The sequence below is a fragment of the Garra rufa genome, chromosome 25, assembly GCF_049309525.1.
Source record: "Garra rufa chromosome 25, GarRuf1.0, whole genome shotgun sequence".
NCBI classification, from domain to species: Eukaryota; Metazoa; Chordata; class Actinopteri; order Cypriniformes; family Cyprinidae; genus Garra; species Garra rufa.
In genome coordinates, this window is record NC_133385.1 from 26,354,892 (window position 1) to 26,366,697 (window position 11,806).

Genomic DNA, 11,806 nt, shown 5'->3' on the forward strand with positions numbered 1-11,806 from the left:
TGTGCCACAAACAGGACGTTAATATCACCAACCATTCCCATTTTATTAAGGTGTATCCATATAAATGGCACACCCTGTAGTTCACAAAGAGTTTGTGAAGCAGCACACAGTAATAAAAACTATTAACAGAGTTTTCAAATCAATTTTTTTGTTATTATTTTGTTACACAGCCAGAGTCAATATTTATCATCCTATTAGTTTCTTCAGAAAGAAACAATTTGTGTGCTTACTTTAACACAACACTTAGGCTCAAGGTGCATGTTATTAATCTAGCCAATTCACAGATCTAAATGGCTGAAACAGCCTATATTGGATGTATTTATTTCTTTTAAAATGAAAAGGGTGGTTGAGTCTCCCAGCTTCATCTCACATATGAACAAAAACACAAGCAGACAGGTAAAGACACTGCTGGGGAGGCTGATCTAAGAACAGTTGTCCGGTTCTACACTTTTATTGTCCCATCTGCTTTTCTTACGTTTGGGGGGATCAGGAACTGCAAAGCTCTCTTTATGACTCCCTGACCTCTCACCCCCATCTCTTTCTGACCGTCCCTCTCTGTCCCTATGGCTCCCTTCACCGTTTCAGCTATCGCTATGACAGTCTCGACAGTCACTATACCTGTCACCATGACGATGATAATGACTATCTCCTCTTTTGAAGACGAGCTAGAGTAAGAGTCTGAAACTGAGCTCAGGGAGCCTGCACCACTGAAGCCACTCATTTTGGTGCCCGAGCTCAGGGCAGGAGGCTGCGGCATCAGGGAAACGAGGAAGAGGGCGATGGTGTGTAGGACAGATGGGTTCTGTCAGGCCCCTCTGGTGCTCCTGAAGGCAAAGAACTTAGACTTCCCGCACTGGTCCACCCAGAGGAGCTGCTGGACTTTGTGGTGAGTTTAGGCGGAACACCAGATGCTGCCACAAAGTGGCTTTTATACTGAGCCTGAGGGGGGAAAAAAAAGAAGAAAAAAAAAAGGGGGGGGGAAAGGGTACATACACATATGTTTAGTGAAGAACTTGAGGAAAGCAAAGAAAACTATTAGTTCACTCCTGAATTAATTTCTTGATCCTTTACTCACCCATGTAATCCAAGATGTTCATGTCTTTTCTACTTTAGTCAAAAATAAGTTGAGGAAAACATTCCAGGATCTTTCTCTATAAAGTGGACTTCAATAGGGATCAACGGGCTGAAGGTCCAAATCGCAGTTTCAATGCAAATTCAAAAGGCTTTGCATAATCCCAGCCGAGGAGTAAGGGTTTTATCTAGTGTAACGATCAGTCAGTTTCTGAAAAGAAACATTTTTATACCTTTTTTAACCACATATGCTCTGCGATGCATGAATCAATTATGTTGGAAAGGTTACGCACAATTAGTTCTTAGTCTGTGTACTCTATTTCAAAAAAGTAGTGTATGGCGAAAAACTCTCATTTTCTTCTCCAACTTAAAAATAATCCGACAACATTGTTTTAACTTTTTGTAAAGGCGGTTTGACTTTCTTTGCATGTCAACACTGGGTCGGGTACTTCTGCCTACATCACGCGTGAACTTTTCAATGTGATTACGTAATGTGTAAAGTCAAACTAGTGCAAGACAAGCATTTGTGGTTAAAAATTATACATTTTTTTTTTTTATTTTTTTTTTTACAGAGTGACAGATCGTTTCGCTAGGTAAAACCCTTACTCCTCGGCTGGGATCGTGTAGAGAAAAATCCTAGAATGTTTTTCTTCAAAAATCTTATTTTCTTATTGACTGATGAAAGAAAGACATGAACATCTTGGATAACATGGGGTGAGTAAGTTATCAGGAAATTTTCAAAAATCCTTTAAGACAAAAACGAAAAACTAGGTAGATTGTTTTACCTGAAATGCTTGCTTTAGGGCAGACATACGGTCTCCCATTGCTCCAGTAGAGGGTTTGTAGGCTTCATAAATTACCAAGAGCAGCAGCAGCACCACTGCATTCCTGCAATCGCAAATAAGACAAAAAATGTTTTACTCTAATAAACTTTTTAAATTAATAAATAAATGAATAAAGCAAGCAAGCAACAGCCAAACTAACAGTGGATTCAGATCCAAGGCCTGGTCGCTCTCTGTAACCCAGGCCTCCACCTCCAATATTTAGCTTCTTCCCTTTCCCTCCCTTAAAGCGGGATTTCCTGAACCAGGGATTCTAGAAAAAAAAAAAAAAAAAAAAGAATAGTCGATAAAGTCTGTGAAACATGTTGTACTATAAAAGGTGTGTGTATTGTAATTCAGGTCATTGTTTTACCTGCATTGCCAGGTCCATTAGGTATTTTGAAACACTCTGATTGGCCCCCTCTAAATTTCGAACCAAGTCACCAGCAAATGAAGTGTCTTTAGTGGTGACCAGTGTGTAAGCTACACCTTTCTCTCCTGGACGACCAGTTCTACCAATTCGATGTGTATGTGTATCAATGTCAAAAACTGTACGGATAGATGGAATATCCAACCCACGAGCTGAGAAATACAAGATAATTTTTAATTAATACAAAAAAAAAAGAAAGAATATTTATAATAAAAGTAACAAGTAGTGACAAATGTGACCCTGTACCACAAACCCAGTCATAAGGGTACGTTTTTAAAATTGAGATTTATACATCAATAAATAAATAAATAATCAATAACTATTTGAAAATCTGGAGGGTACAGAAAAATCTAAATATCGCATTTAAAGTTGTCCAAATGATGTTCTTAGCAATGCATATTACTAATCAAAAATTAAGTTTTGATATATTTGTGGTAGGAAATTATTTAATATCCTTATGACTTTTGGCATTAAAAAAAACAAAAAACAAAACACAATAATTTTGGCCCATACAATCTATTGTTGGCTACTGCTACAAATACACGGTGTGCATAATTATTAGGCATGTTGATATTGTGGTCATTTTTTTCCCCCCCAAGCACATTTGACCAATTCCAAACCACATCAATCTTAATAACTACTATTCAGTTTGTATTTAATTATTCTATTTATAAGTGATATATAATTGTCCATGAAGGCTGGAAATGAAAAACTCCTTATATTCAGGTGTGCAGAATTATTAGGGACATTTTCTTTTACAGATAAAAAGAGCCAAAAAAAAAAAAAAAAAGAGATTTACCTCAGGCCGAAAAATGTAAAAAACTATTAAATGCCCATGAGAAGGATGCAATACTAATGCAATACTGGAATTTGCAAAGTTAAAGCATGACCACCGGACAGAAAAACGCTCGTTGCGTCTGCATTGTCAGAAAAAAAAACAAGTTGAGGAGAAAATATGCATGTTAATTGCAAAAAAAGAAGAAAGAATTAATGTTAAGAATTAGATATGAAACCATCAGGAACCATTTAGTCTCCAGTGCCACCGTTTTCCAGAACTGCAACCTACCTTGAGTCTCCAATGTGTAAGGTTCTCAAAGACTTTGCTTGGGCAAAAAAATCTTAAAAAATGACCCTCAATTAATAAAAATAACATTCTGAAGTGTTGTGAAATACATAAAGAGGCTTTATAGACAGATGAGTTGAGAGTGGCTCTTGAAGGACCAGCACCACATCCTCTTGTAGCACTCTTTCGAGTTTATCCTCCAGAATCTGGCAGTAAGTTTTGGGACTTCAGTTTTAGTCCATCTCCTATCCTGAAATGTCGGTCTTGCAGGGATGGAAAATGAACTCTTAAAACTTGCTGCCAGATTCTGGAAAACATTTTTGAAAGAGTGCTACAAGAGGATGTGGTGCTGGTCCTTCAAGAGCCACTCTCAACTGATCGGTCTATAAAGCCTTTTATAAAAAAAAAAAAAAAAAACAACACCACACACATTCTCCATGTATTTCACAACACTTCAGAATTTTATTCGTATTAATTGAGGGTTATTTTTTAGGATTTTTTGCCCAAGCAAAGCCTTTGAGAACCTGACACATTGCACTTCTGGAGACTCAAGGTAGGTTGCAGTTCTGGAAAATGGTGGCACTGGAGACTAAATAGTCCCTGATGGTTTTTATGTCTAATTCTTAACATTAATTCTTACTTTTTTGCAATTAACATGCATCTTTTCTCCTCCACCCATTTTTTTCTGACACTGCAGACGCAACGAGCATTTTTCTGTCCGATGGTCATGCCTTGACTTTGCAAATTCCAGTATTGCATCCTTCTCATTGGGATTTAATAGTTTTTGACATTTCAGTCTGAGGTAAATCTCTTTTTTGGCTCATTTTATCTGTAAAAGAAAATGTGCCTAATAATTCTGCACACCTGAATATAAGGAGTTTTTCACTTCCCGCCTTCATGGACAATTATATATCACTTATAAATAAGTGCATACAAACTGAATAGTGGGTATTAAGATTGATGTGGCTTGGAATTGGTCAAATGTGCTTGGAAAAAAAAAATATATGACCACAATATCAACGTGCCTAATAATTATGCACACACACTATAACTGTGCAACTTATGACTGGTTTTGTGGTCCAGGGACACAAACGTACATAGTTCATTTGTTCTGAACAGATGCAGCTAGACAAAATAAGCCCTACGAACCAGCAACATCAGTAACTACTGTAAGAGATGGGTCATTTTTATGCTGTGCTTCTGTGTGCTCAACGGAGATAAACAATGTGAAAGGAGTGTGAGTACAGAGGGAGGGGGGCTTCAAGGAGAATGACTGGTGCAAATCAGCACCGCTATTCTCCTGAGGACATCTGGCCTCCTGGGAAAGTGTCGGCCTCGGCCCTCGGGTGGATAAGTTTTTATCACTAGTTTCGAACAAACAGTTTATTATGACGCTATATGGGGTATGGCTACAGGTTTTTCAAATAGCCAATAGCGGACCATCATTTCTTGAAATTAGAATGATGTGCACCCACGTGGGGAGATGATCAAGCCTGATCAACTTGATGCTCTCTCTCACTTGGAGGTTGTCTTTAACTGCACCTAAATTTAAAGTATATAAGATGGGACTTCTTGCTGACACAGTGGAAGCTCAGCCGTGGGATTAGTGCACATCGCCCGGCATTTCTCGGACATACGTGTTGGTCTTCTACGGTGACTGCAACGGGCTCCCCAGTCTTAGAGAGTGGAGATGATGGCATGTCTCTGAGTTGTAAATATGGGCTTTATTTTCCTATTTTGCTTGGGGTTTAGCATATAACTATCCAGCTTTGTCTATCATTTTATGCTTTTACTTGTTGATTATTATTGACTTCATTATTGAGTATTATTATTATTATTATCATAATCATATCAGCTGTATTTTACATCGAATAAACAGTTGTATTGCTTGATTAGTATGGTGTACGGACCTTTTCTTGGCACCTCCCCTTGTCGATACACACCACACTGGTCTCACATAAAGTTTTGAATACAAACAGAAACCATACTAAAACAACTACTAACACAGGCAGATTTTTCTTCTTAAAGTCAGCGATGACTTTGTTCCTCTCACTCTGATCCATGTCTCCATGCAGCAGCCCTAGGCTATAACCTTCTTGATTGAGATTTGTAGCCAGCTCCTCACAGTTAGCCTTTTAAGTGACAAAGACCAGCACGGAGCCAGCTGAGGTGAACTCAACCAGCCTGCGTGTCAGCCAACCCCACTTCTCCCCAGACGGCAACACTTCCACTATCTGAGTGACATCTTCATTAGCCTGAGAAGATCAGACAAAAGGTTTAAACAGACTTTCAAAAACAGTGTGCATATTCAAATACTTGTATAAGAAATTAAGTACGCACCTCTCCTATGTCTCCCTGCACAACATGAATAGGGTCAACCAAAATGTCTTGTGCCAGCTTTTCAATTTTCTTACGAAATGTTGCGCTGAATAACAGAACCTGTGAGAGATCAGAGATCATGAAGAGCATAAGTACAGTAAATGCACTGGATTGGGTTAAAGCTGGAATTCAGAAATTATTTAAAGCAGCACATTAATATAAATATGAGATAGTCTTACTCTGTCGATCAGGTCTAACATGGCTGGCAATGGATCTCACTTGGTATTCTGTATAAAACAGATCAAGTTTAAATGAGACAAGTTCATCACAATTGTACTTATGTTCCTTGAAGAAGTTCACTTCCAGAACAAATATTTACAGATAATATACTCAATCCCTTGTCATCCAAGATGTTCATGTCTTTCTTTAGTTATAAAGAAATAGTTTGAGGAAAACATTTCAGATTTTTTTTCCATATAGTGGGCTTCTATGCTGTCCGCAAGTTTGAACTTCCGAAGTGCAGTTTAAATGCAGCTTCAAAGGGCCTTAAATGATTCCAGCAGAGAAAGAAGGGTCTTATCTAGTGAAATTACAATTTGTACACTTTTTAACCTTAAGTGCTCGTCTTGTCAGCTTCTTCCTTGACTGGGACTGGATGACGCAACTCAAAAGGACTATCTGGCTGTTGTGGTTCTTCTGGTTGTGTTGGAAAGCTCAATGTCAGTTTTGCCACTGGACCCATCAACAGCTCTTTTGACTGAACACCAAAAATATCTTGAGAAGGCCTTCCAAAGTCACTCCTGGCTGGGGTCTGGACTGGAAACCTTTGCATTGATCTACCTTGCCATTGTGCATCAGACACACCAACAAGTGCCAACAATATCCCAAAAACTGCTTGCCTCAACCCCATTGCCATTTTTCAAATCACCAGCCTATTGAATGTCGCTTTTTTCTTTTTTTATAGAGGACTTATGCAGTCTCCATCATTTTGGAGGTAACCCAGCTGAATTCAATTATCAGTTGATTAGTGGAGCGCTCCATGACTGAAGCTGGGTGTGTCCAATAAAGGAAATATACTGCTGGGGAGGCTCGATATTGTATTTGTATGTATTATATAAATGAATATTATACTTTAATTGATATTTATTTCTGGAGAGAATAACATGCAAGCAGAAGTTTAGCATGAATTAGGAATTTGAATCTGCTGCTCTCAAATGAATAATAGATTGGAAAGAGTACAAAATCTCTGCAACATTTTTGCAATTTCTTGACTTTGCATTAATCATAGTTACATGTAACCCCTCTGGTTCTATAAGAGCTGCTTCAAGTGGGATTTGAACTAGTCTATCTAGCATTGAAGGCAGGTGCCTTAGGGAACAAGGAAACTAAAGTTCACAGTCTCTTGCAAAAATGGCAACTAGTGCACATTTTGAGATCAGAGTGAGGTTTAGCTGCATGGCTCTTGCTAGCAGGCCTCCATTACAGATAAATCTCAAAGCACAAAAACAACCCTGCATAAGACAATAAATTGGTCCAACAATCTTCACACATGGTTTTTAGAGAATACACAAAACAAAAGTGGAAAATGTATGGGATTCAAATGCTTTTAAATAGAAGTACTGATTACCTCACACCATGGGGGGGAAAGCATCTTTTAAAATCTAATGGGATTCTGGAAGTCAACTTTTGACCAAAATGTTTTTCTCAGTTGCTTTGGTAGCCTACATTTCTCAGATCAGAATTTAAGTTTGCTAAACTTTAAGTGCATTTCTCAAAACATGTGTACAAATAGCAAAACACCATGGATTACCTGCAAAAGCCAGTCTCTTGCTCAAAATCCTTAGTTCATCTCTCAAAAATAAATATCTGTGTCAATGAACATGTCAGTGCCATCAGAATGACAAGTCCTTTTGTCATTGTGTACGGATAAGACAGTCAAATTGGTTAGTCATATTGTCAATATAACAACATAACATGTACTCTGGAGGGATGTTCTGATGTAAACTATGGCTAAAGTTTTTGTAAACCTTGGCTATAGGATATTAAAATAAAATCCGACTACGCCACCTAGGTTATTACCCAGGAAAATATAAGGAAACTATTAATTAACACAAAAGTTACAACGAAGTGAAGGACCCTGCTGGTTCGTTTTGATTCAAGACAGAGACGTGACTTACAAAAAAAATACACATTTATTAATTCACACCATGGTTTACTCAATATTAAAAGGACAGTCTTAAAATGGTCTCATCACAATTACCAATTAAATACCCACAATCACAAAGAGACCGCAATAAATAACACCATCACATAGGGGACACTCCACACGGCAAATCAGTGTATAAAGATAATTAAAGCAAGTGAAAATCAAACCAATACAAATCAATACAAACTCCCCGTCCGTTCAGCGTCAATATTACAGCCCATCCGTTCACCTGTGAACATACACATGGACCAAAATACTTTCACGGGAAACAAGCTAAAAGAGTCACATAAGTTCACAATGTCACGTACTGGTCAATTGGATATCTATAAACGTTAGATCAGAATCCAAATGGGGATGACAACGCCGTCAGCTGTGCACAGAAATAGTAACACTGTAACATTTAATAAAAATGCACACGATGAATAAACACAGCCAAGGACGCAGTAGGTGAGACAATTCAAAGAACAGTCACAAATACGGGATACGAAACAACAGCTAGCACCTTCAGACCGCACCTCCTAAGTGAATTTCATAGAATAGAGCAGACTTTGCGAACGGCGCTCGTCACTTCACGCACACACTCTCCAGGAGAAGACAAACAAATTAACTGGAAAAAACCAGTCTCCGACCACAGAGGCTTAACATCCACTCGAGAAGTCATACACAATACCCACACGGACACCTTTTAAAGGGCTGAATATCCACGCGCTCCAATAATGAGCTGCACAGGTGTGCGCAATAAAAGTACGTGCCGATGCCAGTAGGTGTGTCTTGCCCTTAATGTGTTACCACTAGATTCCAAAAATAAAACCTGTTACATTTTGATGACAATTTGTTTTTTTCTGAATTGCTAAAACACATTTTTGAAACCATCACTCATTTTCTCAAAACCTTAAACACAAATACAAATGTTCAAACCAGTTTTACAGAACCCACTCTCCTGGCAAAATCAAACAATCCCTTAAAAACCATTTCACCTGTACTCAAAATCAAACAAAGCTTTCAAATCATACATACACACATTAGTCAATACTATATGCACTACAGGTCATTCACTACATCAAACGTACACGGATCACAGTGTCCAGTGCATGTAGTTACAAAAAAAAGAATGTGTACAGTATATAGTAATTACTTTTGCAAGAAAAAAATACATATAAACAAATCTGAGTCAGACCAGCGACTCCCCGCGATACGATGCAACATGGATGATATCACCACCTTCCTGCAGACAGCAGCATCCACCAACAGGTTGCTGAAAAAGCTTGAGGAATTGTTAAACTGTGCCCGGATGAAGATAAAACCAGCCAAGTCACACAGGGGCGCCGCTCGCAATTTTGGGCCCTATGACAAAATATGAGGTTGGGCCCCACCACCACACCAAAGCAGATCTTTGGGGGCCCCTAAAGGGCGTGGGCCCTTAGAATTGTCCTAACTTCCCACAACCCCCCCTCCTCCCGCCACTGAAGTCACATAGCCTCTCAATCCGCAAAGGAACCTGGAGGGACAACATCTCCTTCTCAGTTAATAGTGAGGAAATCCCATGCCTGGTAGAGCAGCCAGTGAGAAGTTTGGGAAGACTCTACACTGCAGACCTGTCCGACAAGTATATGGTTGCTGCTGTCACATTACAGCTCTCCGATGGCCTGGAAAAGATTGATCAAAGCTTACTGCCCAGCAAGCTAAAGGTTTGGTGTTACCAAATTTACCTTATACTATCGCTTGATGTGGCCCCTCAAACTGTGCGACATCGTCTCATCAGTAGTTCAGAAAATGGACTCTAAAGCTAACAACTACATTCGGAAGTGGCTGGGCCTTCCCCGATGTCTGTCAAATGCAGACCTTTTCGGAAGCGACACCTTGAGGCTCCTATTGAAATCCATTAGTGATGTATGTCTCGAGACCGGTCTTGGTCTCGAGACCACTTTTACGTGGTCTCGGTCTTGTCACGGCCTTGACGGTCTTTGGTCTTGGTCTTGTCTTGGTCTCGGACCTCTCGGTCTTGTCAAGGTCTCGCTGTCTCAGACCGTCATAGTGGTCGGGGATTTAGCAGTACTACAAGCTCAAAAAACAAAAAAAACAAAAAAAAACTACACGCTCTAGAATCTTTGGTATCCACGACAACACAACGTTTGATAATGCAACATTAATATTTTGCGCCCTTCAAATCAAATGCAACCAATCACACATTAGGGGTGCAACGGATCGTAGATGACCCCACGGTTTGGTACGCATGTGGTTCGCGGATTAACTGTTAAGTTTAAACATCATAGAGTTAAAGTTTATAATTTGCACATGTTTTGTCTTGCCAATTTATCCATTCAAACAATTTATACCGCTGCAGCAAAAGAAAACACGCGCCCTTTTTTTTTTTTTTTTTTTACCGCTGCCGCACACACCTGAAGCCAGCACACGCACAGAGAGGGAGGAGACAGAGACGGAGAGAGAAGCACGATTCACAGATTGATTCCTCTTTAAAACTTCTCTTTGAACGGAAACATACATACAAAGTTATGTTTAAATACCCATTTTGGATTTCTGGTAAACACAGTCGGTTATGTCTTCAGACAGTGAATAGAAACAGCCAGTATTAGGTACGTGCATTAGGCCTTAAAGAGACAGCATCCTATAAATACCTGCAGTGAGAAGCACTAGTTATTTTACAATTAATTATTACATTACTGCACCTGAATACTAGTGTTATTGATTTTATTAGTAACTTTGTCATATTCATCTACACTTGTCATTTGTGTAATTGTTCTTGTTTTGTTACTGACTTTATTAGTTGAGCTAGTAGTTTTTGCTGTGGATTAGAAGTACTTAAAGTTAGCATTAAGTAATTATTAATTAAAAAAACTTTTTTTTGTTTTGTTTGTTTTTTGCTGATCTGAAAAATGATCCGATCCGTGACTCCAAATCCGTGATATGATCCGAACCGTGAGTTTTGTGATCCGTTGCACCACTAAATCACATGCATGTATTTATTTTTATTTTTTGCGACAGCCATTGGCGCTCATCCATCCATATAACATTATGCCCTCTATATTAACAGTCAATGGTTATGCCTCAGTGAGTGTAGCGTAGAGCGTAAAGAAGAGACAAGCACATATCCAGCAGCTAGTAGACTACAGTGACAGTCAGTATGTCAGCAAATTCCTCGGTCATAAAATTTGCTTTCGTTGATCACAAAGAGTTCTTATGCACGTCGTCCACTAAAAAGAAGCATTCTGCAAAATGTAGATTCTGTAAAGCTGTCAGTCCTCAACAGTATACAAAAGTTAAGGGAGTCTCAATCCTCTAATAGTGCAGTAACAGGCGTCATACAATTGCTACATATAGTTGATCTCACCCAGTCTGAATTTTTTTTTTTTTACAGTGAGCTCAGTCACACACATGAAATGGTCTGTCTCTGTATTGTTCTGCCTGTAGTTGAAGTAATACCGTCTAATATGTATTGAATGTAAACTATGGCTGAACCCTAGCATGCTGCTGTTCATACAAGATATTGCGTAGCTTCAACACTAGTCTGGTTTTTTTTCTCCGGTCTCGACTTGGTATCGGTCTCGACTTGGTCTTGGTCTTGACATGGTCTGTCTTGGTCTTGTCTTGGTTTCGATACCTTCTGGTCTTGGTAGTGTCTTGGTCTCGGTTAAGGCGGTCTTGACTACAAGTCTAAAATCCATCAGCTTGGGCTACAAGCTAGAGAAAGTGAGGCTGGTGTTCGAGATAAAGGACTTACCAGATCCGACAGTGCAAAACACCAATGCCCAAGTAAAGACTGGAAAGAAATGGAAAGCATCAGATGCAGTGCACCAGGCCATTAACTGCCTGAAACATCAAGAAGTTGTTGGTTTCGTGCAACAAGGCAGAGCAGGCCTGGGTCGGGGAACATCACC

The 11,806-nt window shown here is 39.2% G+C and overlaps 1 pseudogene; it reads right to left on the minus strand.

Annotated features, from left to right (window-relative positions):
- Positions 1 to 422: 422 nt before the first annotated feature.
- On the minus strand, positions 423 to 5,448 carry LOC141301422 (ATP-dependent RNA helicase DDX42-like; annotated as a pseudogene).
- Between the last annotated feature and the right edge of the window lie 6,358 nt (positions 5,449 to 11,806).